The 23,804-nt window shown below is 39.6% G+C and overlaps 55 pseudogenes; all 55 read right to left on the bottom strand.

Annotated features, from left to right (window-relative positions):
- Positions 1 to 447: 447 nt before the first annotated feature.
- On the bottom strand, positions 448 to 566 carry LOC114781639 (uncharacterized; annotated as a pseudogene).
- A 539-nt stretch (positions 567 to 1,105) lies between these two features.
- Positions 1,106 to 1,224, bottom strand: LOC114781604 (uncharacterized; annotated as a pseudogene).
- Positions 1,225 to 1,384: 160 nt separating this feature from the next.
- Positions 1,385 to 1,503, bottom strand: LOC114781618 (uncharacterized; annotated as a pseudogene).
- A 160-nt stretch (positions 1,504 to 1,663) lies between these two features.
- LOC114781638 (uncharacterized) lies at positions 1,664 to 1,782 on the bottom strand (annotated as a pseudogene).
- Positions 1,783 to 2,320: 538 nt separating this feature from the next.
- LOC114781603 (uncharacterized) lies at positions 2,321 to 2,439 on the bottom strand (annotated as a pseudogene).
- A 160-nt stretch (positions 2,440 to 2,599) lies between these two features.
- On the bottom strand, positions 2,600 to 2,718 carry LOC114781637 (uncharacterized; annotated as a pseudogene).
- Positions 2,719 to 3,255: 537 nt separating this feature from the next.
- On the bottom strand, positions 3,256 to 3,374 carry LOC114781602 (uncharacterized; annotated as a pseudogene).
- A 160-nt stretch (positions 3,375 to 3,534) lies between these two features.
- LOC114781616 (uncharacterized) lies at positions 3,535 to 3,653 on the bottom strand (annotated as a pseudogene).
- A 160-nt stretch (positions 3,654 to 3,813) lies between these two features.
- LOC114781636 (uncharacterized) lies at positions 3,814 to 3,932 on the bottom strand (annotated as a pseudogene).
- A 536-nt stretch (positions 3,933 to 4,468) lies between these two features.
- On the bottom strand, positions 4,469 to 4,587 carry LOC114781601 (uncharacterized; annotated as a pseudogene).
- Positions 4,588 to 5,025: 438 nt separating this feature from the next.
- LOC114781635 (uncharacterized) lies at positions 5,026 to 5,144 on the bottom strand (annotated as a pseudogene).
- Positions 5,145 to 5,678: 534 nt separating this feature from the next.
- On the bottom strand, positions 5,679 to 5,797 carry LOC114781658 (uncharacterized; annotated as a pseudogene).
- A 160-nt stretch (positions 5,798 to 5,957) lies between these two features.
- Positions 5,958 to 6,076, bottom strand: LOC114781615 (uncharacterized; annotated as a pseudogene).
- Positions 6,077 to 6,236: 160 nt separating this feature from the next.
- On the bottom strand, positions 6,237 to 6,355 carry LOC114781634 (uncharacterized; annotated as a pseudogene).
- A 534-nt stretch (positions 6,356 to 6,889) lies between these two features.
- On the bottom strand, positions 6,890 to 7,008 carry LOC114781605 (uncharacterized; annotated as a pseudogene).
- A 160-nt stretch (positions 7,009 to 7,168) lies between these two features.
- LOC114781614 (uncharacterized) lies at positions 7,169 to 7,287 on the bottom strand (annotated as a pseudogene).
- A 160-nt stretch (positions 7,288 to 7,447) lies between these two features.
- LOC114781633 (uncharacterized) lies at positions 7,448 to 7,566 on the bottom strand (annotated as a pseudogene).
- Positions 7,567 to 8,099: 533 nt separating this feature from the next.
- Positions 8,100 to 8,218, bottom strand: LOC114781657 (uncharacterized; annotated as a pseudogene).
- A 160-nt stretch (positions 8,219 to 8,378) lies between these two features.
- Positions 8,379 to 8,497, bottom strand: LOC114781613 (uncharacterized; annotated as a pseudogene).
- A 160-nt stretch (positions 8,498 to 8,657) lies between these two features.
- Positions 8,658 to 8,776, bottom strand: LOC114781632 (uncharacterized; annotated as a pseudogene).
- Positions 8,777 to 9,310: 534 nt separating this feature from the next.
- On the bottom strand, positions 9,311 to 9,429 carry LOC114781655 (uncharacterized; annotated as a pseudogene).
- Positions 9,430 to 9,589: 160 nt separating this feature from the next.
- LOC114781612 (uncharacterized) lies at positions 9,590 to 9,708 on the bottom strand (annotated as a pseudogene).
- Positions 9,709 to 10,204: 496 nt separating this feature from the next.
- On the bottom strand, positions 10,205 to 10,323 carry LOC114781654 (uncharacterized; annotated as a pseudogene).
- A 160-nt stretch (positions 10,324 to 10,483) lies between these two features.
- Positions 10,484 to 10,602, bottom strand: LOC114781611 (uncharacterized; annotated as a pseudogene).
- Positions 10,603 to 10,762: 160 nt separating this feature from the next.
- LOC114781631 (uncharacterized) lies at positions 10,763 to 10,881 on the bottom strand (annotated as a pseudogene).
- A 535-nt stretch (positions 10,882 to 11,416) lies between these two features.
- LOC114781653 (uncharacterized) lies at positions 11,417 to 11,535 on the bottom strand (annotated as a pseudogene).
- Positions 11,536 to 11,695: 160 nt separating this feature from the next.
- LOC114781630 (uncharacterized) lies at positions 11,696 to 11,814 on the bottom strand (annotated as a pseudogene).
- Positions 11,815 to 12,347: 533 nt separating this feature from the next.
- On the bottom strand, positions 12,348 to 12,466 carry LOC114781651 (uncharacterized; annotated as a pseudogene).
- A 36-nt stretch (positions 12,467 to 12,502) lies between these two features.
- LOC114781650 (uncharacterized) lies at positions 12,503 to 12,621 on the bottom strand (annotated as a pseudogene).
- A 431-nt stretch (positions 12,622 to 13,052) lies between these two features.
- On the bottom strand, positions 13,053 to 13,171 carry LOC114781627 (uncharacterized; annotated as a pseudogene).
- Positions 13,172 to 13,706: 535 nt separating this feature from the next.
- On the bottom strand, positions 13,707 to 13,825 carry LOC114781649 (uncharacterized; annotated as a pseudogene).
- Positions 13,826 to 14,357: 532 nt separating this feature from the next.
- LOC114781648 (uncharacterized) lies at positions 14,358 to 14,476 on the bottom strand (annotated as a pseudogene).
- Positions 14,477 to 14,636: 160 nt separating this feature from the next.
- LOC114781610 (uncharacterized) lies at positions 14,637 to 14,755 on the bottom strand (annotated as a pseudogene).
- Positions 14,756 to 14,915: 160 nt separating this feature from the next.
- On the bottom strand, positions 14,916 to 15,034 carry LOC114781626 (uncharacterized; annotated as a pseudogene).
- A 535-nt stretch (positions 15,035 to 15,569) lies between these two features.
- LOC114781647 (uncharacterized) lies at positions 15,570 to 15,688 on the bottom strand (annotated as a pseudogene).
- Positions 15,689 to 15,848: 160 nt separating this feature from the next.
- Positions 15,849 to 15,967, bottom strand: LOC114781609 (uncharacterized; annotated as a pseudogene).
- A 160-nt stretch (positions 15,968 to 16,127) lies between these two features.
- Positions 16,128 to 16,246, bottom strand: LOC114781625 (uncharacterized; annotated as a pseudogene).
- Positions 16,247 to 16,777: 531 nt separating this feature from the next.
- Positions 16,778 to 16,896, bottom strand: LOC114781646 (uncharacterized; annotated as a pseudogene).
- A 160-nt stretch (positions 16,897 to 17,056) lies between these two features.
- Positions 17,057 to 17,175, bottom strand: LOC114781607 (uncharacterized; annotated as a pseudogene).
- Positions 17,176 to 17,335: 160 nt separating this feature from the next.
- LOC114781624 (uncharacterized) lies at positions 17,336 to 17,454 on the bottom strand (annotated as a pseudogene).
- Positions 17,455 to 17,988: 534 nt separating this feature from the next.
- On the bottom strand, positions 17,989 to 18,107 carry LOC114781645 (uncharacterized; annotated as a pseudogene).
- A 160-nt stretch (positions 18,108 to 18,267) lies between these two features.
- LOC114781606 (uncharacterized) lies at positions 18,268 to 18,386 on the bottom strand (annotated as a pseudogene).
- A 160-nt stretch (positions 18,387 to 18,546) lies between these two features.
- Positions 18,547 to 18,665, bottom strand: LOC114781623 (uncharacterized; annotated as a pseudogene).
- Positions 18,666 to 19,200: 535 nt separating this feature from the next.
- On the bottom strand, positions 19,201 to 19,319 carry LOC114781644 (uncharacterized; annotated as a pseudogene).
- A 160-nt stretch (positions 19,320 to 19,479) lies between these two features.
- Positions 19,480 to 19,598, bottom strand: LOC114781652 (uncharacterized; annotated as a pseudogene).
- A 160-nt stretch (positions 19,599 to 19,758) lies between these two features.
- On the bottom strand, positions 19,759 to 19,877 carry LOC114781622 (uncharacterized; annotated as a pseudogene).
- A 533-nt stretch (positions 19,878 to 20,410) lies between these two features.
- Positions 20,411 to 20,529, bottom strand: LOC114781600 (uncharacterized; annotated as a pseudogene).
- A 159-nt stretch (positions 20,530 to 20,688) lies between these two features.
- Positions 20,689 to 20,807, bottom strand: LOC114781641 (uncharacterized; annotated as a pseudogene).
- A 75-nt stretch (positions 20,808 to 20,882) lies between these two features.
- LOC114781628 (uncharacterized) lies at positions 20,883 to 21,001 on the bottom strand (annotated as a pseudogene).
- Positions 21,002 to 21,161: 160 nt separating this feature from the next.
- Positions 21,162 to 21,280, bottom strand: LOC114781621 (uncharacterized; annotated as a pseudogene).
- A 533-nt stretch (positions 21,281 to 21,813) lies between these two features.
- Positions 21,814 to 21,932, bottom strand: LOC114781643 (uncharacterized; annotated as a pseudogene).
- Positions 21,933 to 22,092: 160 nt separating this feature from the next.
- On the bottom strand, positions 22,093 to 22,211 carry LOC114781617 (uncharacterized; annotated as a pseudogene).
- A 160-nt stretch (positions 22,212 to 22,371) lies between these two features.
- LOC114781620 (uncharacterized) lies at positions 22,372 to 22,490 on the bottom strand (annotated as a pseudogene).
- Positions 22,491 to 23,023: 533 nt separating this feature from the next.
- Positions 23,024 to 23,142, bottom strand: LOC114781642 (uncharacterized; annotated as a pseudogene).
- A 434-nt stretch (positions 23,143 to 23,576) lies between these two features.
- Positions 23,577 to 23,695, bottom strand: LOC114781619 (uncharacterized; annotated as a pseudogene).
- Between the last annotated feature and the right edge of the window lie 109 nt (positions 23,696 to 23,804).

Raw genomic sequence — 23,804 nt, 5'->3', positions numbered from 1 at the left:
GCATGTCCGTAAGCAAACTCTGCTTGAAAATCTTGGACTTTAAACAAAAGGGCTTTGAAAACATTACAAAGTGCGAAAACTCCCGCTTTAACTGTCAAATTATGATGGAGAAAAGGCAAAAAAAGCTAACAAAGCCATGTAAATACTTTCATTTTAAAAGTTTTTCAATAGTTAAAGCACCTGGTATTCCCAGGTAGTCTCCCATCCAAGTACTAACCAGGCCCAAGCCTTCTTAGCTTCTGAGATCAGACAAGATTGGGCATTCTTCAGCTGGTTTGTCCGTACACAAACTCTGCTTGAAAATCTTGAACTTTAAACCAAAGGGGCTTGAACACATATCAAAGAGTGAAAACTCCCGCTTTACTGTCAAATTATGATGGAGAAAAGGCAAAAAAAGCTAACAAAGCCATGTAAATACTTTCATTTTAAAAGTTTTTCAATAGTTAAAGCTTACAGCACCTGGTATTCCCAGGTAGTCTCCCATCCAAGTACTAACCAGGCCCAAGCCTTCTTAGCTTCTGAGATCAGACAAGATTGGGCATTCTTCAGCTGGTTTGTCTGTACACAAACTCTGCTTGAAAATCTTGAACTTTAAGCCAAAGGGGCTTGAAAACATATCAAAGAGTGAAAACTCCCGCTTTACTGTCAAATTATGATGGAGAAAAGGCAAAAAAGTTGGAGTGGTAAGCTTTTATTTGCAATACAACAAATAAAGTGCACACCTTCTAGAGGCAATGCAATACTGGGTCGATGAATGGAGCGGATGGAGCAGGCCCTATTGCCGACTCCCTGTTCTAAAAATCCGCTTAATATGACGTATCAGATATTAAACTGACATCAGGGTGCGTAGCACCTTAAGGCCGAGGGCTGGAAAACCCCACCTAATCGATTCAGCTCCACCCCACTCCATAGCCAAGCCTGTGAATGATCGTTGTAGAGCACGCACAGAAAAAGAAACCTGAAGAGAAGTTTAAAAAAAAAAAAAAAAAAAAAGAAAAAAGGCGGGAAAACATATCAAAGAAAGAAAATACTCCATAACTTACTTTAAAAAAAAGTTAACAAAGTGATGTAAATACTTTCATTTTAAAAGTTTTACAATAGTTAAAGCTTACAGCACCTGGCATTCCCACGTAGTCTCCCATCCAAGTAGTAACCAGGCCCAAGCCTTCTTAGCTTCTGAGATCAGACAAGATTGGGCAATCTTGAGCTGGCATGTCCGTAAGCAAACTCTGCTTGAAAATCTTGGACTTTAAACAAAAGGGCTTTGAAAACATTACAAAGTGCGAAAACTCCCGCTTTACTGTCAAATTATGATGGAGAAAAGGCAAAAAAAGCTAACAAAGCCATGTAAATACTTTCATTTTAAAAGTTTTTCAATAGTTAAAGCTTACAGCACCTGGTATTCCCAGGTAGTCTCCCATCCAAGTACTAACCAGGCCCAAGCCTTCTTAGCTTCTGAGATCAGACAAGATTGGGCATTCTTCAGCTGGTTTGTCCGTACACAAACTCTGCTTGAAAATCTTGAACTTTAAACCAAAGGGGCTTGAACACATATCAAAGAGTGAAAACTCCCGCTTTACTGTCAAATTATGATGGAGAAAAGGCAAAAAAAGCTAACAAAGCCATGTAAATACTTTCATTTTAAAAGTTTTTCAATAGTTAAAGCTTACAGCACCTGGTATTCCCAGGTAGTCTCCCATCCAAGTACTAACCAGGCCCAAGCCTTCTTAGCTTCTGAGATCAGACAAGATTGGGCATTCTTCAGCTGGTTTGTCTGTACACAAACTCTGCTTGAAAATCTTGAACTTTAAGCCAAAGGGGCTTGAAAACATATCAAAGAGTGAAAACTCCCGCTTTACTGTCAAATTATCATGGAGAAAAGGCAAAAAGTTGGAGTGGTAAGCTTTTATTTGCAATACAACAAATAAAGTGCACACCTTCTAGAGGCAATGCAATACTGGGTCGATGAATGGAGCGGATGGAGCAGGCCCTATTGCCGACTCCCTGTTCTAAAAATCCGCTTAATATGACGTATCAGATATTAAACTGACATCAGGGTGCGTAGCACCTTAAGGCCGAGGGCTGGAAAACCCCACCTAATCGATTCAGCTCCACCCCACTCCATAGCCAAGCCTGTGAATGATCGTTGTAGAGCACGCACAGAAAAAGAAACCTGAAGAGAAGTTTAAAAAAAAAAAAAAAAAAAAAGAAAAAAGGCGGGAAAACATATCAAAGAAAGAAAATACTCCATAACTTACTTTAAAAAAAAGTTAACAAAGTGATGTAAATACTTTCATTTTAAAAGTTTTACAATAGTTAAAGCTTACAGCACCTGGCATTCCCACGTAGTCTCCCATCCAAGTAGTAACCAGGCCCAAGCCTTCTTAGCTTCTGAGATCAGACAAGATTGGGCAATCTTGAGCTGGCATGTCCGTAAGCAAACTCTGCTTGAAAATCTTGGACTTTAAACAAAAGGGCTTTGAAAACATTACAAAGTGCGAAAACTCCCGCTTTACTGTCAAATTATGATGGAGAAAAGGCAAAAAAAGCTAACAAAGCCATGTAAATACTTTCATTTTAAAAGTTTTTCAATAGTTAAAGCTTACAGCACCTGGTATTCCCAGGTAGTCTCCCATCCAAGTACTAACCAGGCCCAAGCCTTCTTAGCTTCTGAGATCAGACAAGATTGGGCATTCTTCAGCTGGTTTGTCTGTACACAAACTCTGCTTGAAAATCTTGAACTTTAAGCCAAAGGGGCTTGAAAACATATCAAAGAGTGAAAACTCCCGCTTTACTGTCAAATTATCATGGAGAAAAGGCAAAAAAGTTGGAGTGGTAAGCTTTTATTTGCAATACAACAAATAAAGTGCACACCTTCTAGAGGCAATGCAATACTGGGTCGATGAATGGAGCGGATGGAGCAGGCCCTATTGCCGACTCCCTGTTCTAAAAATCCGCTTAATATGACGTATCAGATATTAAACTGACATCAGGGTGCGTAGCACCTTAAGGCCGAGGGCTGGAAAACCCCACCTAATCGATTCAGCTCCACCCCACTCCATAGCCAAGCCTGTGAATGATCGTTGTAGAGCACGCACAGAAAAAGAAACCTGAAGAGAAGTTTAAAAAAAAAAAAAAAAAAAAGAAAAAAGGCGGGAAAACATATCAAAGAAAGAAAATACTCCATAACTTACTTTAAAAAAAGTTAACAAAGTGATGTAAATACTTTCATTTTAAAAGTTTTACAATAGTTAAAGCTTACAGCACCTGGCATTCCCACGTAGTCTCCCATCCAAGTAGTAACCAGGCCCAAGCCTTCTTAGCTTCTGAGATCAGACAAGATTGGGCAATCTTGAGCTGGCATGTCCGTAAGCAAACTCTGCTTGAAAATCTTGGACTTTAAACAAAAGGGCTTTGAAAACATTACAAAGTGCGAAAACTCCCGCTTTACTGTCAAATTATGATGGAGAAAAGGCAAAAAAAGCTAACAAAGCCATGTAAATACTTTCATTTTAAAAGTTTTTCAATAGTTAAAGCTTACAGCACCTGGTATTCCCAGGTAGTCTCCCATCCAAGTACTAACCAGGCCCAAGCCTTCTTAGCTTCTGAGATCAGACAAGATTGGGCATTCTTCAGCTGGTTTGTCCGTACACAAACTCTGCTTGAAAATCTTGAACTTTAAACCAAAGGGGCTTGAACACATATCAAAGAGTGAAAACTCCCGCTTTACTGTCAAATTATGATGGAGAAAAGGCAAAAAAAGCTAACAAAGCCATGTAAATACTTTCATTTTAAAAGTTTTTCAATAGTTAAAGCTTACAGCACCTGGTATTCCCAGGTAGTCTCCCATCCAAGTACTAACCAGGCCCAAGCCTTCTTAGCTTCTGAGATCAGACAAGATTGGGCATTCTTCAGCTGGTTTGTCTGTACACAAACTCTGCTTGAAAATCTTGAACTTTAAGCCAAAGGGGCTTGAAAACATATCAAAGAGTGAAAACTCCCGCTTTACTGTCAAATTATCATGGAGAAAAGGCAAAAAGTTGGAGTGGTAAGCTTTTATTTGCAATACAACAAATAAAGTGCACACCTTCTAGAGGCAATGCAATACTGGGTCGATGAATGGAGCGGATGGAGCAGGCCCTATTGCCGACTCCCTGTTCTAAAAATCCGCTTAATATGACGTATCAGATATTAAACTGACATCAGGGTGCGTAGCACCTTAAGGCCGAGGGCTGGAAAACCCCACCTAATCGATTCAGCTCCACCCCACTCCATAGCCAAGCCTGTGAATGATCGTTAGTAGAGCACGAACAGAAAAAGAAACCTGAAGAGAAGTTTAAAAAAAAAAAAAAAAAAAGAAAAAAGGCGGGAAAACATATCAAAGAAAGAAAATACTCCATAACTTACTTTAAAAAAAGTTAACAAAGTGATGTAAATACTTTCATTTTAAAAGTTTTACAATAGTTAAAGCTTACAGCACCTGGCATTCCCACGTAGTCTCCCATCCAAGTAGTAACCAGGCCCAAGCCTTCTTAGCTTCTGAGATCAGACAAGATTGGGCAATCTTGAGCTGGCATGTCCGTAAGCAAACTCTGCTTGAAAATCTTGGACTTTAAACAAAAGGGCTTTGAAAACATTACAAAGTGCGAAAACTCCCGCTTTACTGTCAAATTATGATGGAGAAAAGGCAAAAAAAGCTAACAAAGCCATGTAAATACTTTCATTTTAAAAGTTTTTCAATAGTTAAAGCTACAGCACCTGGTATTCCCAGGTAGTCTCCCATCCAAGTACTAACCAGGCCCAAGCCTTCTTAGCTTCTGAGATCAGACAAGATTGGGCATTCTTCAGCTGGTTTGTCCGTACACAAACTCTGCTTGAAAATCTTGAACTTTAAACCAAAGGGGCTTGAACACATATCAAAGAGTGAAAACTCCCGCTTTACTGTCAAATTATGATGGAGAAAAGGCAAAAAAAGCTAACAAAGCCATGTAAATACTTTCATTTTAAAAGTTTTTCAATAGTTAAAGCTTACAGCACCTGGTATTCCCAGGTAGTCTCCCATCCAAGTACTAACCAGGCCCAAGCCTTCTTAGCTTCTGAGATCAGACAAGATTGGGCATTCTTCAGCTGGTTTGTCTGTACACAAACTCTGCTTGAAAATCTTGAACTTTAAGCCAAAGGGGCTTGAAAACATATCAAAGAGTGAAAACTCCCGCTTTACTGTCAAATTATCATGGAGAAAAGGCAAAAAGTTGGAGTGGTAAGCTTTTATTTGCAATACAACAAATAAAGTGCACACCTTCTAGAGGCAATGCAATACTGGGTCGATGAATGGAGCGGATGGAGCAGGCCCTATTGCCGACTCCCTGTTCTAAAAATCCGCTTAATATGACGTATCAGATATTAAACTGACATCAGGGTGCGTAGCACCTTAAGGCCGAGGGCTGGAAAACCCCACCTAATCGATTCAGCTCCACCCCACTCCATAGCCAAGCCTGTGAATGATCGTTGTAGAGCACGCACAGAAAAAGAAACCTGAAGAGAAGTTTAAAAAAAAAAAAAAAAAGAAAAAAGGCGGGAAAACATATCAAAGAAAGAAAATACTCCATAACTTACTTTAAAAAAAAGTTAACAAAGTGATGTAAATACTTTCATTTTAAAAGTTTTACAATAGTTAAAGCTTACAGCACCTGGCATTCCCACGTAGTCTCCCATCCAAGTAGTAACCAGGCCCAAGCCTTCTTAGCTTCTGAGATCAGACAAGATTGGGCAATCTTGAGCTGGCATGTCCGTAAGCAAACTCTGCTTGAAAATCTTGGACTTTAAACAAAAGGGCTTTGAAAACATTACAAAGTGCGAAAACTCCCGCTTTACTGTCAAATTATGATGGAGAAAAGGCAAAAAAAGCTAACAAAGCCATGTAAATACTTTCATTTTAAAAGTTTTTCAATAGTTAAAGCTTACAGCACCTGGTATTCCCAGGTAGTCTCCCATCCAAGTACTAACCAGGCCCAAGCCTTCTTAGCTTCTGAGATCAGACAAGATTGGGCATTCTTCAGCTGGTTTGTCCGTACACAAACTCTGCTTGAAAATCTTGAACTTTAAACCAAAGGGGCTTGAACACATATCAAAGAGTGAAAACTCCCGCTTTACTGTCAAATTATGATGGAGAAAAGGCAAAAAAAGCTAACAAAGCCATGTAAATACTTTCATTTTAAAAGTTTTTCAATAGTTAAAGCTTACAGCACCTGGTATTCCCAGGTAGTCTCCCATCCAAGTACTAACCAGGCCCAAGCCTTCTTAGCTTCTGAGATCAGACAAGATTGGGCATTCTTCAGCTGGTTTGTCTGTACACAAACTCTGCTTGAAAATCTTGAACTTTAAGCCAAAGGGGCTTGAAAACATATCAAAGAGTGAAAACTCCCGCTTTACTGTCAAATTATCATGGAGAAAAGGCAAAAAGTTGGAGTGGTAAGCTTTTATTTGCAATACAACAAATAAAGTGCACACCTTCTAGAGGCAATGCAATACTGGGTCGATGAATGGAGCGGATGGAGCAGGCCCTATTGCCGACTCCCTGTTCTAAAAATCCGCTTAATATGACGTATCAGATATTAAACTGACATCAGGGTGCGTAGCACCTTAAGGCCGAGGGCTGGAAAACCCCACCTAATCGATTCAGCTCCACCCCACTCCATAGCCAAGCCTGTGAATGATCGTTGTAGAGCACGCACAGAAAAAGAAACCTGAAGAGAAGTTTAAAAAAAAAAAAAAAAAAGAAAAAAGGGGGGAAAACATATCAAAGAAAGAAAATACTCCATAACTTACTTTAAAAAAAGTTAACAAAGTGATGTAAATACTTTCATTTTAAAAGTTTTACAATAGTTAAAGCTTACAGCACCTGGCATTCCCACGTAGTCTCCCATCCAAGTAGTAACCAGGCCCAAGCCTTCTTAGCTTCTGAGATCAGACAAGATTGGGCAATCTTCAGCTGGCATGTCCGTAAGCAAACTCTGCTTGAAAATCTTGGACTTTAAACAAAAGGGCTTTGAAAACATTACAAAGTGCGAAAACTCCCGCTTTACTGTCAAATTATGATGGAGAAAAGGCAAAAAAAGCTAACAAAGCCATGTAAATACTTTCATTTTAAAAGTTTTTCAATAGTTAAAGCTTACAGCACCTGGTATTCCCAGGTAGTCTCCCATCCAAGTACTAACCAGGCCCAAGCCTTCTTAGCTTCTGAGATCAGACAAGATTGGGCATTCTTCAGCTGGTTTGTCCGTACACAAACTCTGCTTGAAAATCTTGAACTTTAAACCAAAGGGGCTTGAACACATATCAAAGAGTGAAAACTCCCGCTTTACTGTCAAATTATGATGGAGAAAAGGCAAAAAAAGCTAACAAAGCCATGTAAATACTTTCATTTTAAAAGTTTTTCAATAGTTAAAGCTTACAGCACCTGGTATTCCCAGGTAGTCTCCCATCCAAGTACTAACCAGGCCCAAGCCTTCTTAGCTTCTGAGATCAGACAAGATTGGGCATTCTTCAGCTGGTTTGTCTGTACACAAACTCTGCTTGAAAATCTTGAACTTTAAGCCAAAGGGGCTTGAAAACATATCAAAGAGTGAAAACTCCCGCTTTACTGTCAAATTATCATGGAGAAAAGGCAAAAAGTTGGAGTGGTAAGCTTTTATTTGCAATACAACAAATAAAGTGCACACCTTCTAGAGGCAATGCAATACTGGGTCGATGAATGGAGCGGATGGAGCAGGCCCTATTGCCGACTCCCTGTTCTAAAAATCCGCTTAATATGACGTATCAGATATTAAACTGACATCAGGGTGCGTAGCACCTTAAGGCCGAGGGCTGGAAAACCCCACCTAATCGATTCAGCTCCACCCCACTCCATAGCCAAGCCTGTGAATGATCGTTGTAGAGCACGCACAGAAAAAGAAACCTGAAGAGAAGTTTAAAAAAAAAAAAAAAAAGAAAAAAGGCGGGAAAACATATCAAAGAAAGAAAATACTCCATAACTTACTTTAAAAAAAGTTAACAAAGTGATGTAAATACTTTCATTTTAAAAGTTTTACAATAGTTAAAGCTTACAGCACCTGGCATTCCCACGTAGTCTCCCATCCAAGTAGTAACCAGGCCCAAGCCTTCTTAGCTTCTGAGATCAGACAAGATTGGGCAATCTTGAGCTGGCATGTCCGTAAGCAAACTCTGCTTGAAAATCTTGGACTTTAAACAAAAGGGCTTTGAAAACATTACAAAGTGCGAAAACTCCCGCTTTACTGTCAAATTATGATGGAGAAAAGGCAAAAAAAGCTAACAAAGCCATGTAAATACTTTCATTTTAAAAGTTTTTCAATAGTTAAAGCTTACAGCACCTGGTATTCCCAGGTAGTCTCCCATCCAAGTACTAACCAGGCCCAAGCCTTCTTAGCTTCTGAGATCAGACAAGATTGGGCATTCTTCAGCTGGTTTGTCCGTACACAAACTCTGCTTGAAAATCTTGAACTTTAAACCAAAGGGGCTTGAACACATATCAAAGAGTGAAAACTCCCGCTTTACTGTCAAATTATGATGGAGAAAAGGCAAAAAAAGCTAACAAAGCCATGTAAATACTTTCATTTTAAAAGTTTTTCAATAGTTAAAGCTTACAGCACCTGGTATTCCCAGGTAGTCTCCCATCCAAGTACTAACCAGGCCCAAGCCTTCTTAGCTTCTGAGATCAGACAAGATTGGGCATTCTTCAGCTGGTTTGTCTGTACACAAACTCTGCTTGAAAATCTTGAACTTTAAGCCAAAGGGGCTTGAAAACATATCAAAGAGTGAAAACTCCCGCTTTACTGTCAAATTATCATGGAGAAAAGGCAAAAAGTTGGAGTGGTAAGCTTTTATTTGCAATACAACAAATAAAGTGCACACCTTCTAGAGGCAATGCAATACTGGGTCGATGAATGGAGCGGATGGAGCAGGCCCTATTGCCGACTCCCTGTTCTAAAAATCCGCTTAATATGACGTATCAGATATTAAACTGACATCAGGGTGCGTAGCACCTTAAGGCCGAGGGCTGGAAAACCCCACCTAATCGATTCAGCTCCACCCCACTCCATAGCCAAGCCTGTGAATGATCGTTGTAGAGCACGCACAGAAAAAGAAACCTGAAGAGAAGTTTAAAAAAAAAAAAAAAAAAGAAAAAAGGCGGGAAAACATATCAAAGAAAGAAAATACTCCATAACTTACTTTAAAAAAAGTTAACAAAGTGATGTAAATACTTTCATTTTAAAAGTTTTACAATAGTTAAAGCTTACAGCACCTGGCATTCCCACGTAGTCTCCCATCCAAGTAGTAACCAGGCCCAAGCCTTCTTAGCTTCTGAGATCAGACAAGATTGGGCAATCTTGAGCTGGCATGTCCGTAAGCAAACTCTGCTTGAAAATCTTGGACTTTAAACAAAAGGGCTTTGAAAACATTACAAAGTGCGAAAACTCCCGCTTTACTGTCAAATTATGATGGAGAAAAGGCAAAAAAAGCTAACAAAGCCATGTAAATACTTTCATTTTAAAAGTTTTTCAATAGTTAAAGCTTACAGCACCTGGTATTCCCAGGTAGTCTCCCATCCAAGTACTAACCAGGCCCAAGCCTTCTTAGCTTCTGAGATCAGACAAGATTGGGCATTCTTCAGCTGGTTTGTCCGTACACAAACTCTGCTTGAAAATCTTGAACTTTAAACCAAAGGGGCTTGAACACATATCAAAGAGTGAAAACTCCCGCTTTACTGTCAAATTATGATGGAGAAAAGGCAAAAAAAGCTAACAAAGCCATGTAAATACTTTCATTTTAAAAGTTTTTCAATAGTTAAAGCTTACAGCCCTATTGCCGACTCCCTGTTCTAAAAATCCGCTTAATATGACGTATCAGATATTAAACTGACATCAGGGTGCGTAGCACCTTAAGGCCGAGGGCTGGAAAACCCCACCTAATTGATTCAGCTCCACCCCACTCCATAGCCAAGCCTGTGAATGATCGTAGTAGAGCACGCACAGAAAAAGAAACCTGAAGAGAAGTTTAAAAAAAAAAAAAAAAAGAAAAAAGGCGGGAAAACATATCAAAGAAAGAAAATACTCCATAACTTACTTTAAAAAAAGTTAACAAAGTGATGTAAATACTTTCATTTTAAAAGTTTTACAATAGTTAAAGCTTACAGCACCTGGCATTCCCACGTAGTCTCCCATCCAAGTAGTAACCAGGCCCAAGCCTTCTTAGCTTCTGAGATCAGACAAGATTGGGCAATCTTGAGCTGGCATGTCCGTAAGCAAACTCTGCTTGAAAATCTTGGACTTTAAACAAAAGGGCTTTGAAAACATTACAAAGTGCGAAAACTCCCGCTTTACTGTCAAATTATGATGGAGAAAAGGCAAAAAAAGCTAACAAAGCCATGTAAATACTTTCATTTTAAAAGTTTTTCAATAGTTAAAGCTTACAGCACCTGGTATTCCCAGGTAGTCTCCCATCCAAGTACTAACCAGGCCCAAGCCTTCTTAGCTTCTGAGATCAGACAAGATTGGGCATTCTTCAGCTGGTTTGTCCGTACACAAACTCTGCTTGAAAATCTTGAACTTTAAACCAAAGGGGCTTGAACACATATCAAAGAGTGAAAACTCCCGCTTTACTGTCAAATTATGATGGAGAAAAGGCAAAAAAAGCTAACAAAGCCATGTAAATACTTTCATTTTAAAAGTTTTTCAATAGTTAAAGCTTACAGCACCTGGTATTCCCAGGTAGTCTCCCATCCAAGTACTAACCAGGCCCAAGCCTTCTTAGCTTCTGAGATCAGACAAGATTGGGCATTCTTCAGCTGGTTTGTCTGTACACAAACTCTGCTTGAAAATCTTGAACTTTAAGCCAAAGGGGCTTGAAAACATATCAAAGAGTGAAAACTCCCGCTTTACTGTCAAATTATCATGGAGAAAAGGCAAAAAGTTGGAGTGGTAAGCTTTTATTTGCAATACAACAAATAAAGTGCACACCTTCTAGAGGCAATGCAATACTGGGTCGATGAATGGAGCGGATGGAGCAGGCCCTATTGCCGACTCCCTGTTCTAAAAAGTCCGCTTAATATGACGTATCAGATATTAAACTGACATCAGGGTGCGTAGCACCTTAAGGCCGAGGGCTGGAAAACCCCACCTAATCGATTCAGCTCCACCCCACTCCATAGCCAAGCCTGTGAATGATCGTTGTAGAGCACGCACAGAAAAAGAAACCTGAAGAGAAGTTTAAAAAAAAAAAAAAAAAGAAAAAAAGGCGGGAAAACATATCAAAGAAAGAAAATACTCCATAACTTACTTTAAAAAAAGTTAACAAAGTGATGTAAATACTTTCATTTTAAAAGTTTTACAATAGTTAAAGCTTACAGCACCTGGCATTCCCACGTAGTCTCCCATCCAAGTAGTAACCAGGCCCAAGCCTTCTTAGCTTCTGAGATCAGACAAGATTGGGCAATCTTGAGCTGGCATGTCCGTAAGCAAACTCTGCTTGAAAATCTTGGACTTTAAACAAAAGGGCTTTGAAAACATTACAAAGTGCGAAAACTCCCGCTTTACTGTCAAATTATGATGGAGAAAAGGCAAAAAAAGCTAACAAAGCCATGTAAATACTTTCATTTTAAAAGTTTTTCAATAGTTAAAGCTTACAGCACCTGGTATTCCCAGGTAGTCTCCCATCCAAGTACTAACCAGGCCCAAGCCTTCTTAGCTTCTGAGATCAGACAAGATTGGGCATTCTTCAGCTGGTTTGTCTGTACACAAACTCTGCTTGAAAATCTTGAACTTTAAGCCAAAGGGGCTTGAAAACATATCAAAGAGTGAAAACTCCCGCTTTACTGTCAAATTATCATGGAGAAAAGGCAAAAAGTTGGAGTGGTAAGCTTTTATTTGCAATACAACAAATAAAGTGCACACCTTCTAGAGGCAATGCAATACTGGGTCGATGAATGGAGCGGATGGAGCAGGCCCTATTGCCGACTCCCTGTTCTAAAAAGTCCGCTTAATATGACGTATCAGATATTAAACTGACATCAGGGTGCGTAGCACCTTAAGGCCGAGGGCTGGAAAACCCCACCTAATCGATTCAGCTCCACCCCACTCCATAGCCAAGCCTGTGAATGATCGTTGTAGAGCACGCACAGAAAAAGAAACCTGAAGAGAAGTTTAAAAAAAAAAAAAAAAGAAAAAAGGCGGGAAAACATATCAAAGAAAGAAAATACTCCATAACTTACTTTAAAAAAAGTTAACAAAGTGATGTAAATACTTTCATTTTAAAAGTTTTACAATAGTTAAAGCTTACAGCACCTGGCATTCCCACGTAGTCTCCCATCCAAGTAGTAACCAGGCCCAAGCCTTCTTAGCTTCTGAGATCAGACAAGATTGGGCAATCTTGAGCTGGCATGTCCGTAAGCAAACTCTGCTCATTTTAAAAGTTTTACAATAGTTAAAGCTTACAGCACCTGGCATTCCCACGTAGTCTCCCATCCAAGTAGTAACCAGGCCCAAGCCTTCTTAGCTTCTGAGATCAGACAAGATTGGGCAATCTTGAGCTGGCATGTCCGTAAGCAAACTCTGCTTGAAAATCTTGGACTTTAAACAAAAGGGCTTTGAAAACATTACAAAGTGCGAAAACTCCCGCTTTACTGTCAAATTATGATGGAGAAAAGGCAAAAAAAGCTAACAAAGCCATGTAAATACTTTCATTTTAAAAGTTTTTCAATAGTTAAAGCACCTGGTATTCCCAGGTAGTCTCCCATCCAAGTACTAACAGGCCCAAGCCTTCTTAGCTTCTGAGATCAGACAAGATTGGGCATTCTTCAGCTGGTTTGTCCGTACACAAACTCTGCTTGAAAATCTTGAACTTTAAACCAAAGGGGCTTGAACACATATCAAAGAGTGAAAACTCCCGCTTTACTGTCAAATTATGATGGAGAAAAGGCAAAAAAAGCTAACAAAGCCATGTAAATACTTTCATTTTAAAAGTTTTTCAATAGTTAAAGCTTACAGCACCTGGTATTCCCAGGTAGTCTCCCATCCAAGTACTAACCAGGCCCAAGCCTTCTTAGCTTCTGAGATCAGACAAGATTGGGCATTCTTCAGCTGGTTTGTCTGTACACAAACTCTGCTTGAAAATCTTGAACTTTAAGCCAAAGGGGCTTGAAAACATATCAAAGAGTGAAAACTCCCGCTTTACTGTCAAATTATCATGGAGAAAAGGCAAAAAGTTGGAGTGGTAAGCTTTTATTTGCAATACAACAAATAAAGTGCACACCTTCTAGAGGCAATGCAATACTGGGTCGATGAATGGAGCGGATGGAGCAGGCCCTATTGCCGACTCCCTGTTCTAAAAATCCGCTTAATATGACGTATCAGATATTAAACTGACATCAGGGTGCGTAGCACCTTAAGGCCGAGGGCTGGAAAACCCCACCTAATCGATTCAGCTCCACCCCACTCCATAGCCAAGCCTGTGAATGATCGTTGTAGAGCACGCACAGAAAAAGAAACCTGAAGAGAAGTTTAAAAAAAAAAAAAAAAAAAAGAAAAAGGCGGGAAAACATATCAAAGAAAGAAAATACTCCATAACTTACTTTAAAAAAAGTTAACAAAGTGATGTAAATACTTTCATTTTAAAAGTTTTACAATAGTTAAAGCTTACAGCACCTGGCATTCCCACGTAGTCTCCCATCCAAGTAGTAACCAGGCCCAAGCCTTCTTAGCTTCTGAGATCAGACAAGATTGGGCAATCTTGAGCTGGCATGTCCGTAAGCAAACTCTGCTTGAAAATCTTGGACTTTAAGCCAAAGGGGCTTGAAAACATATCAAAGAGTGAAAACTCCCGCTTTACTGTCAAATTATCATGGAGAAAAGGCAAAAAGTTGGAGTGGTAAGCTTTTATTTGCAATACAACAAATAAAGTGCACACCTTCTAGAGGCAATGCAATACTGGGTCGATGAATGGAGCGGATGGAGCAGGCCCTATTGCCGACTCCCTGTTCTAAAAATCCGCTTAATATGACGTATCAGATATTAAACTGACATCAGGGTGCGTAGCACCTTAAGGCCGAGGGCTGGAAAACCCCACCTAATCGATTCAGCTCCACCCCACTCCATAGCCAAGCCTGTGAATGATCGTTGTAGAGCACGCACAGAAAAAGAAACCTGAAGAGAAGTTTAAAAAAAAAAAAAAAGAAAAAAGGCGGGGAAAACATATCAAAGAAAGAAAATACTCCATAACTTACTTTAAAAAAAGTTAACAAAGTGATGTAAATACTTTCATTTTAAAAGTTTTACAATAGTTAAAGCTTACAGCACCTGGCATTCCCACGTAGTCTCCCATCCAAGTAGTAACCAGGCCCAAGCCTTCTTAGCTTCTGAGATCAGACAAGATTGGGCAATCTTGAGCTGGCATGTCCGTAAGCAAACTCTGCTTGAAAATCTTGGACTTTAAACAAAAGGGCTTTGAAAACATTACAAAGTGCGAAAACTCCCGCTTTACTGTCAAATTATGATGGAGAAAAGGCAAAAAAAGCTAACAAAGCCATGTAAATACTTTCATTTTAAAAGTTTTTCAATAGTTAAAGCTTACAGCACCTGGTATTCCCAGGTAGTCTCCCATCCAAGTACTAACCAGGCCCAAGCCTTCTTAGCTTCTGAGATCAGACAAGATTGGGCATTCTTCAGCTGGTTTGTCCGTACACAAACTCTGCTTGAAAATCTTGAACTTTAAACCAAAGGGGCTTGAACACATATCAAAGAGTGAAAACTCCCGCTTTACTGTCAAATTATGATGGAGAAAAGGCAAAAAAAGCTAACAAAGCCATGTAAATACTTTCATTTTAAAAGTTTTTCAATAGTTAAAGCTTACAGCACCTGGTATTCCCAGGTAGTCTCCCATCCAAGTACTAACCAGGCCCAAGCCTTCTTAGCTTCTGAGATCAGACAAGATTGGGCATTCTTCAGCTGGTTTGTCTGTACACAAACTCTGCTTGAAAATCTTGAACTTTAAGCCAAAGGGGCTTGAAAACATATCAAAGAGTGAAAACTCCCGCTTTACTGTCAAATTATCATGGAGAAAAGGCAAAAAGTTGGAGTGGTAAGCTTTTATTTGCAATACAACAAATAAAGTGCACACCTTCTAGAGGCAATGCAATACTGGGTCGATGAATGGAGCGGATGGAGCAGGCCCTATTGCCGACTCCCTGTTCTAAAAATCCGCTTAATATGACGTATCAGATATTAAACTGACATCAGGGTGCGTAGCACCTTAAGGCCGAGGGCTGGAAAACCCCACCTAATCGATTCAGCTCCACCCCACTCCATAGCCAAGCCTGTGAATGATCGTTGTAGAGCACGCACAGAAAAAGAAACCTGAAGAGAAGTTTAAAAAAAAAAAAAAAAAAAGAAAAAAGGCGGGAAAACATATCAAAGAAAGAAAATACTCCATAACTTACTTTAAAAAAAGTTAACAAAGTGATGTAAATACTTTCATTTTAAAAGTTTTACAATAGTTAAAGCTTACAGCACCTGGCATTCCCACGTAGTCTCCCATCCAAGTAGTAACCAGGCCCAAGCCTTCTTAGCTTCTGAGATCAGACAAGATTGGGCAATCTTGAGCTGGCATGTCCGTAAGCAAACTCTGCTTGAAAATCTTGGACTTTAAACAAAAGGGCTTTGAAAACATTACAAAGTGCGAAAACTCCCGCTTTACTGTCAAATTATGATGGAGAAAAGGCAAAAAAAGCTAACAAAGCCATGTAAATACTTTCATTTTAAAAGTTTTTCAATAGTTAAAGCTTACAGCACCTGGTATTCCCAGGTAGTCTCCCATCCAAGTACTAACCAGGCCCAAGCCTTCTTAGCTTCTGAGATCAGACAAGATTGGGCATTCTTCAGCTGGTTTGTCCGTACACAAACTCTGCTTGAAAATCTTGAACTTTAAACCAAAGGGGCTTGAACACATATCAAAGAGTGAAAACTCCCGCTTTACTGTCAAATTATGATGGAGAAAAGGCAAAAAAAGCTAACAAAGCCATGTAAATACTTTCATTTTAAAAGTTTTTCAATAGTTAAAGCTTACAGCACCTGGTATTCCCAGGTAGTCTCCCATCCAAGTACTAACCAGGCCCAAGCCTTCTTAGCTTCTGAGATCAGACAAGATTGGGCATTCTTCAGCTGGTTTGTCTGTACACAAACTCTGCTTGAAAATCTTGAACTTTAAGCCAAAGGGGCTTGAAAACATATCAAAGAGTGAAAACTCCCGCTTTACTGTCAAATTATCATGGAGAAAAGGCAAAAAGTTGGAGTGGTAAGCTTTTATTTGCAATACAACAAATAAAGTGCACACCTTCTAGAGGCAATGCAATACTGGGTCGATGAATGGAGCGGATGGAGCAGGCCCTATTGCCGACTCCCTGTTCTAAAAATCCGCTTAATATGACGTATCAGATATTAAACTGACATCAGGGTGCGTAGCACCTTAAGGCCGAGGGCTGGAAAACCCCACCTAATCGATTCAGCTCCACCCCACTCCATAGCCAAGCCTGTGAATGATCGTTGTAGAGCACGCACAGAAAAAGAAACCTGAAGAGAAGTTTAAAAAAAAAAAAAAAGAAAAAAGGCGGGAAAACATATCAAAGAAAGAAAATACTCCATAACTTACTTTAAAAAAAGTTAACAAAGTGATGTAAATACTTTCATTTTAAAAGTTTTACAATAGTTAAAGCTTACAGCACCTGGCATTCCCACGTAGTCTCCCATCCAAGTAGTAACCAGGCCCAAGCCTTCTTAGCTTCTGAGATCAGACAAGATTGGGCAATCTTGAGCTGGCATGTCCGTAAGCAAACTCTGCTTGAAAATCTTGGACTTTAAACAAAAGGGCTTTGAAAACATTACAAAGTGCGAAAACTCCCGCTTTACTGTCAAATTATGATGGAGAAAAGGCAAAAAAAGCTAACAAAGCCATGTAAATACTTTCATTTTAAAAGTTTTTCAATAGTTAAAGCTTACAGCACCTGGTATTCCCAGGTAGTCTCCCATCCAAGTACTAACCAGGCCCAAGCCTTCTTAGCTTCTGAGATCAGACAAGATTGGGCATTCTTCAGCTGGTTTGTCCGTACACAAACTCTGCTTGAAAATCTTGAACTTTAAACCAAAGGGGCTTGAACACATATCAAAGAGTGAAAACTCCCGCTTTACTGTCAAATTATGATGGAGAAAAGGCAAAAAAAGCTAACAAAGCCATGTAAATACTTTCATTTTAAAAGTTTTTCAATAGTTAAAGCTTACAGCACCTGGTATTCCCAGGTAGTCTCCCATCCAAGTACTAACCAGGCCCAAGCCTTCTTAGCTTCTGAGATCAGACAAGATTGGGCATTCTTCAGCTGGTTTGTCTGTACACAAACTCTGCTTGAAAATCTTGAACTTTAAGCCAAAGGGGCTTGAAAACATATCAAAGAGTGAAAACTCCCGCTTTACTGTCAAATTATCATGGAGAAAAGGCAAAAAGTTGGAGTGGTAAGCTTTTATTTGCAATACAACAAATAAAGTGCACACCTTCTAGAGGCAATGCAATACTGGGTCGATGAATGGAGCGGATGGAGCAGGCCCTATTGCCGACTCCCTGTTCTAAAAATCCGCTTAATATGACGTATCAGATATTAAACTGACATCAGGGTGCGTAGCACCTTAAGGCCGAGGGCTGGAAAACCCCACCTAATCGATTCAGCTCCACCCCACTCCATAGCCAAGCCTGTGAATGATCGTTGTAGAGCACGCACAGAAAAAGAAACCTGAAGAGAAGTTTAAAAAAAAAAAAAAAAAAGAAAAAAGGGGGGAAAACATATCAAAGAAAGAAAATACTCCATAACTTACTTTAAAAAAAGTTAACAAAGTGATGTAAATACTTTCATTTTAAAAGTTTTACAATAGTTAAAGCTTACAGCACCTGGCATTCCCACGTAGTCTCCCATCCAAGTAGTAACCAGGCCCAAGCCTTCTTAGCTTCTGAGATCAGACAAGATTGGGCAATCTTGAGCTGGCATGTCCGTAAGCAAACTCTGCTTGAAAATCTTGGACTTTAAACAAAAGGGCTTTGAAAACATTACAAAGTGCGAAAACTCCCGCTTTACTGTCAAATTATGATGGAGAAAAGGCAAAAAAAGCTAACAAAGCCATGTAAATACTTTCATTTTAAAAGTTTTTCAATAGTTAAAGCTTACAGCACCTGGTATTCCCAGGTAGTCTCCCATCCAAGTACTAACCAGGCCCAAGCCTTCTTAGCTTCTGAGATCAGACAAGATTGGGCATTCTTCAGCTGGTTTGTCCGTACACAAACTCTGCTTGAAAATCTTGAACTTTAAACCAAAGGGGCTTGAACACATATCAAAGAGTGAAAACTCCCGCTTTACTGTCAAATTATGATGGAGAAAAGGCAAAAAAAGCTAACAAAGCCATGTAAATACTTTCATTTTAAAAGTTTTTCAATAGTTAAAGCTTACAGCACCTGGTATTCCCAGGTAGTCTCCCATCCAAGTACTAACCAGGCCCAAGCCTTCTTAGCTTCTGAGATCAGACAAGATTGGGCATTCTTCAGCTGGTTTGTCTGTACACAAACTCTGCTTGAAAATCTTGAACTTTAAGCCAAAGGGGCTTGAAAACATATCAAAGAGTGAAAACTCCCGCTTTACTGTCAAATTATCATGGAGAAAAGGCAAAAAGTTGGAGTGGTAAGCTTTTATTTGCAATACAACAAATAAAGTGCACACCTTCTAGAGGCAATGCAATACTGGGTCGATGAATGGAGCGGATGGAGCAGGCCCTATTGCCGACTCCCTGTTCTAAAAATCCGCTTAATATGACGTATCAGATATTAAACTGACATCAGGGTGCGTAGCACCTTAAGGCCGAGGGCTGGAAAACCCCACCTAATCGATTCAGCTCCACCCCACTCCATAGCCAAGCCTGTGAATGATCGTAGTAGAGCACGCACAGAAAAAGAAACCTGAAGAGAAGTTTAAAAAAAAAAAAAAAAAAAGAAAAAAGGCGGGAAAACATATCAAAGAAAGAAAATACTCCATAACTTACTTTAAAAAAAGTTAACAAAGTGATGTAAATACTTTCATTTTAAAAGTTTTACAATAGTTAAAGCTTACAGCACCTGGCATTCCCACGTAGTCTCCCATCCAAGTAGTAACCAGGCCCAAGCCTTCTTAGCTTCTGAGATCAGACAAGATTGGGCAATCTTGAGCTGGCATGTCCGTAAGCAAACTCTGCTTGAAAATCTTGGACTTTAAACAAAAGGGCTTTGAAAACATTACAAAGTGCGAAAACTCCCGCTTTACTGTCAAATTATGATGGAGAAAAGGCAAAAAAAGCTAACAAAGCCATGTAAATACTTTCATTTTAAAAGTTTTTCAATAGTTAAAGCTTACAGCACCTGGTATTCCCAGGTAGTCTCCCATCCAAGTACTAACCAGGCCCAAGCCTTCTTAGCTTCTGAGATCAGACAAGATTGGGCATTCTTCAGCTGGTTTGTCCGTACACAAACTCTGCTTGAAAATCTTGAACTTTAAACCAAAGGGGCTTGAACACATATCAAAGAGTGAAAACTCCCGCTTTACTGTCAAATTATGATGGAGAAAAGGCAAAAAAAGCTAACAAAGCCATGTAAATACTTTCATTTTAAAAGTTTTTCAATAGTTAAAGCTTACAGCACCTGGTATTCCCAGGTAGTCTCCCATCCAAGTACTAACCAGGCCCAAGCCTTCTTAGCTTCTGAGATCAGACAAGATTGGGCATTCTTCAGCTGGTTTGTCTGTACACAAACTCTGCTTGAAAATCTTGAACTTTAAGCCAAAGGGGCTTGAAAACATATCAAAGAGTGAAAACTCCCGCTTTACTGTCAAATTATCATGGAGAAAAGGCAAAAAGTTGGAGTGGTAAGCTTTTATTTGCAATACAACAAATAAAGTGCACACCTTCTAGAGGCAATGCAATACTGGGTCGATGAATGGAGCGGATGGAGCAGGCCCTATTGCCGACTCCCTGTTCTAAAAAGTCCGCTTAATATGACGTATCAGATATTAAACTGACATCAGGGTGCGTAGCACCTTAAGGCCGAGGGCTGGAAAACCCCACCTAATCGATTCAGCTCCACCCCACTCCATAGCCAAGCCTGTGAATGATCGTTGTAGAGCACGCACAGAAAAAGAAACCTGAAGAGAAGTTTAAAAAAAAAAAAAAAAGAAAAAAGGCGGGAAAACATATCAAAGAAAGAAAATACTCCATAACTTACTTTAAAAAAAGTTAACAAAGTGATGTAAATACTTTCATTTTAAAAGTTTTACAATAGTTAAAGCTTACAGCACCTGGCATTCCCACGTAGTCTCCCATCCAAGTACTAACCAGGCCCAAGCCTTCTTAGCTTCTGAGATCAGACAAGATTGGGCAATCTTGAGCTGGCATGTCCGTAAGCAAACTCTGCTTGAAAATCTTGGACTTTAAACAAAAGGGCTTTGAAAACATTACAAAGTGCGAAAACTCCCGCTTTACTGTCAAATTATGATGGAGAAAAGGCAAAAAAAGCTAACAAAGCCATGTAAATACTTTCATTTTAAAAGTTTTTCAATAGTTAAGCTTACAGCACCTGGTATTCCCAGGTAGTCTCCCATCCAAGTACTAACCAGGCCCAAGCCTTCTTAGCTTCTGAGATCAGACAAGATTGGGCATTCTTCAGCTGGTTTGTCCGTACACAAACTCTGCTTGAAAATCTTGAACTTTAAACCAAAGGGGCTTGAACACATATCAAAGAGTGAAAACTCCAGTTAAAGCTTACAGCACCTGGTATTCCCAGGTAGTCTCCCATCCAAGTACTAACCAGGCCCAAGCCTTCTTAGCTTCTGAGATCAGACAAGATTGGGCATTCTTCAGCTGGTTTGTCCGTACACAAACTCTGCTTGAAAATCTTGAACTTTAAACCAAAGGGGCTTGAACACATATCAAAGAGTGAAAACTCCCGCTTTACTGTCAAATTATGATGGAGAAAAGGCAAAAAAAGCTAACAAAGCCATGTAAATACTTTCATTTTAAAAGTTTTTCAATAGTTAAAGCTTACAGCACCTGGTATTCCCAGGTAGTCTCCCATCCAAGTACTAACCAGGCCCAAGCCTTCTTAGCTTCTGAGATCAGACAAGATTGGGCATTCTTCAGCTGGTTTGTCTGTACACAAACTCTGCTTGAAAATCTTGAACTTTAAGCCAAAGGGGCTTGAAAACATATCAAAGAGTGAAAACTCCCGCTTTACTGTCAAATTATCATGGAGAAAAGGCAAAAAGTTGGAGTGGTAAGCTTTTATTTGCAATACAACAAATAAAGTGCACACCTTCTAGAGGCAATGCAATACTGGGTCGATGAATGGAGCGGATGGAGCAGGCCCTATTGCCGACTCCCTGTTCTAAAAATCCGCTTAATATGACGTATCAGATATTAAACTGACATCAGGGTGCGTAGCACCTTAAGGCCGAGGGCTGGAAAACCCCACCTAATCGATTCAGCTCCACCCCACTCCATAGCCAAGCCTGTGAATGATCGTTGTAGAGCACGCACAGAAAAAGAAACCTGAAGAGAAGTTTAAAAAAAAAAAAAAAAAGAAAAAAGGCGGGAAAACATATCAAAGAAAGAAAATACTCCATAACTTACTTTAAAAAAAGTTAACAAAGTGATGTAAATACTTTCATTTTAAAAGTTTTACAATAGTTAAAGCTTACAGCACCTGGCATTCCCACGTAGTCTCCCATCCAAGTAGTAACCAGGCCCAAGCCTTCTTAGCTTCTGAGATCAGACAAGATTGGGCAATCTTGAGCTGGCATGTCCGTAAGCAAACTCTGCTTGAAAATCTTGGACTTTAAACAAAAGGGCTTTGAAAACATTACAAAGTGCGAAAACTCCCGCTTTACTGTCAAATTATGATGGAGAAAAGGCAAAAAAAGCTAACAAAGCCATGTAAATACTTTCATTTTAAAAGTTTTTCAATAGTTAAAGCTTACAGCACCTGGTATTCCCAGGTAGTCTCCCATCCAAGTACTAACCAGGCCCAAGCCTTCTTAGCTTCTGAGATCAGACAAGATTGGGCATTCTTCAGCTGGTTTGTCCGTACACAAACTCTGCTTGAAAATCTTGAACTTTAAACCAAAGGGGCTTGAACACATATCAAAGAGTGAAAACTCCCGCTTTACTGTCAAATTATGATGGAGAAAAGGCAAAAAAAGCTAACAAAGCCATGTAAATACTTTCATTTTAAAAGTTTTTCAATAGTTAAAGCTTACAGCACCTGGTATTCCCAGGTAGTCTCCCATCCAAGTACTAACCAGGCCCAAGCCTTCTTAGCTTCTGAGATCAGACAAGATTGGGCATTCTTCAGCTGGTTTGTCTGTACACAAACTCTGCTTGAAAATCTTGAACTTTAAGCCAAAGGGGCTTGAAAACATATCAAAGAGTGAAAACTCCCGCTTTACTGTCAAATTATCATGGAGAAAAGGCAAAAAGTTGGAGTGGTAAGCTTTTATTTGCAATACAACAAATAAAGTGCACACCTTCTAGAGGCAATGCAATACTGGGTCGATGAATGGAGCGGATGGAGCAGGCCCTATTGCCGACTCCCTGTTCTAAAAATCCGCTTAATATGACGTATCAGATATTAAACTGACATCAGGGTGCGTAGCACCTTAAGGCCGAGGGCTGGAAAACCCCACCTAATCGATTCAGCTCCACCCCACTCCATAGCCAAGCCTGTGAATGATCGTTGTAGAGCACGCACAGAAAAAGAAACCTGAAGAGAAGTTTAAAAAAAAAAAAAAAAAGAAAAAAGGCGGGAAAACATATCAAAGAAAGAAAATACTCCATAACTTACTTTAAAAAAAGTTAACAAAGTGATGTAAATACTTTCATTTTAAAAGTTTTACAATAGTTAAAGCTTACAGCACCTGGCATTCCCACGTAGTCTCCCATCCAAGTAGTAACCAGGCCCAAGCCTTCTTAGCTTCTGAGATCAGACAAGATTGGGCAATCTTGAGCTGGCATGTCCGTAAGCAAACTCTGCTTGAAAATCTTGGACTTTAAACAAAAGGGCTTTGAAAACATTACAAAGTGCGAAAACTCCCGCTTTACTGTCAAATTATGATGGAGAAAAGGCAAAAAAAGCTAACAAAGCCATGTAAATACTTTCATTTTAAAAGTTTTTCAATAGTTAAAGCTACCCTGGTATTCCCAGGTAGTCTCCCATCCAAGTACTAACCAGGCCCAAGCCTTCTTAGCTTCTGAGATCAGACAAGATTGGGCATTCTTCAGCTGGTTTGTCCGTACACAAACTCTGCTTGAAAATCTTGAACTTTAAACCAAAGGGGCTTGAACACATATCAAAGAGTGAAAACTCCCGCTTTACTGTCAAATTATGATGGAGAAAAGGCAAAAAAAGCTAACAAAGCCATGTAAATACTTTCATTTTAAAAGTTTTTCAATAGTTAAAGCTTACAGCACCTGGTATTCCCAGGTAGTCTCCCATCCAAGTACTAACCAGGCCCAAGCCTTCTTAGCTTCTGAGATCAGACAAGATTGGGCATTCTTCAGCTGGTTTGTCTGTACACAAACTCTGCTTGAAATCTTGAACTTTAAGCCAAAGGGGCTTGAAAACATATCAAAGAGTGAAAACTCCCGCTTTACTGTCAAATTATCATGGAGAAGGAAAAGGCAAAA

The sequence above is a fragment of the Denticeps clupeoides genome, unplaced genomic scaffold (assembly GCF_900700375.1).
Source record: "Denticeps clupeoides unplaced genomic scaffold, fDenClu1.1, whole genome shotgun sequence".
In the NCBI taxonomy this organism is placed as follows: domain Eukaryota; kingdom Metazoa; phylum Chordata; class Actinopteri; order Clupeiformes; family Denticipitidae; genus Denticeps; species Denticeps clupeoides.
Note: the sequence above shows the minus strand (reverse complement) of the source record. Positions and strands in the feature narration are given on the sequence as shown.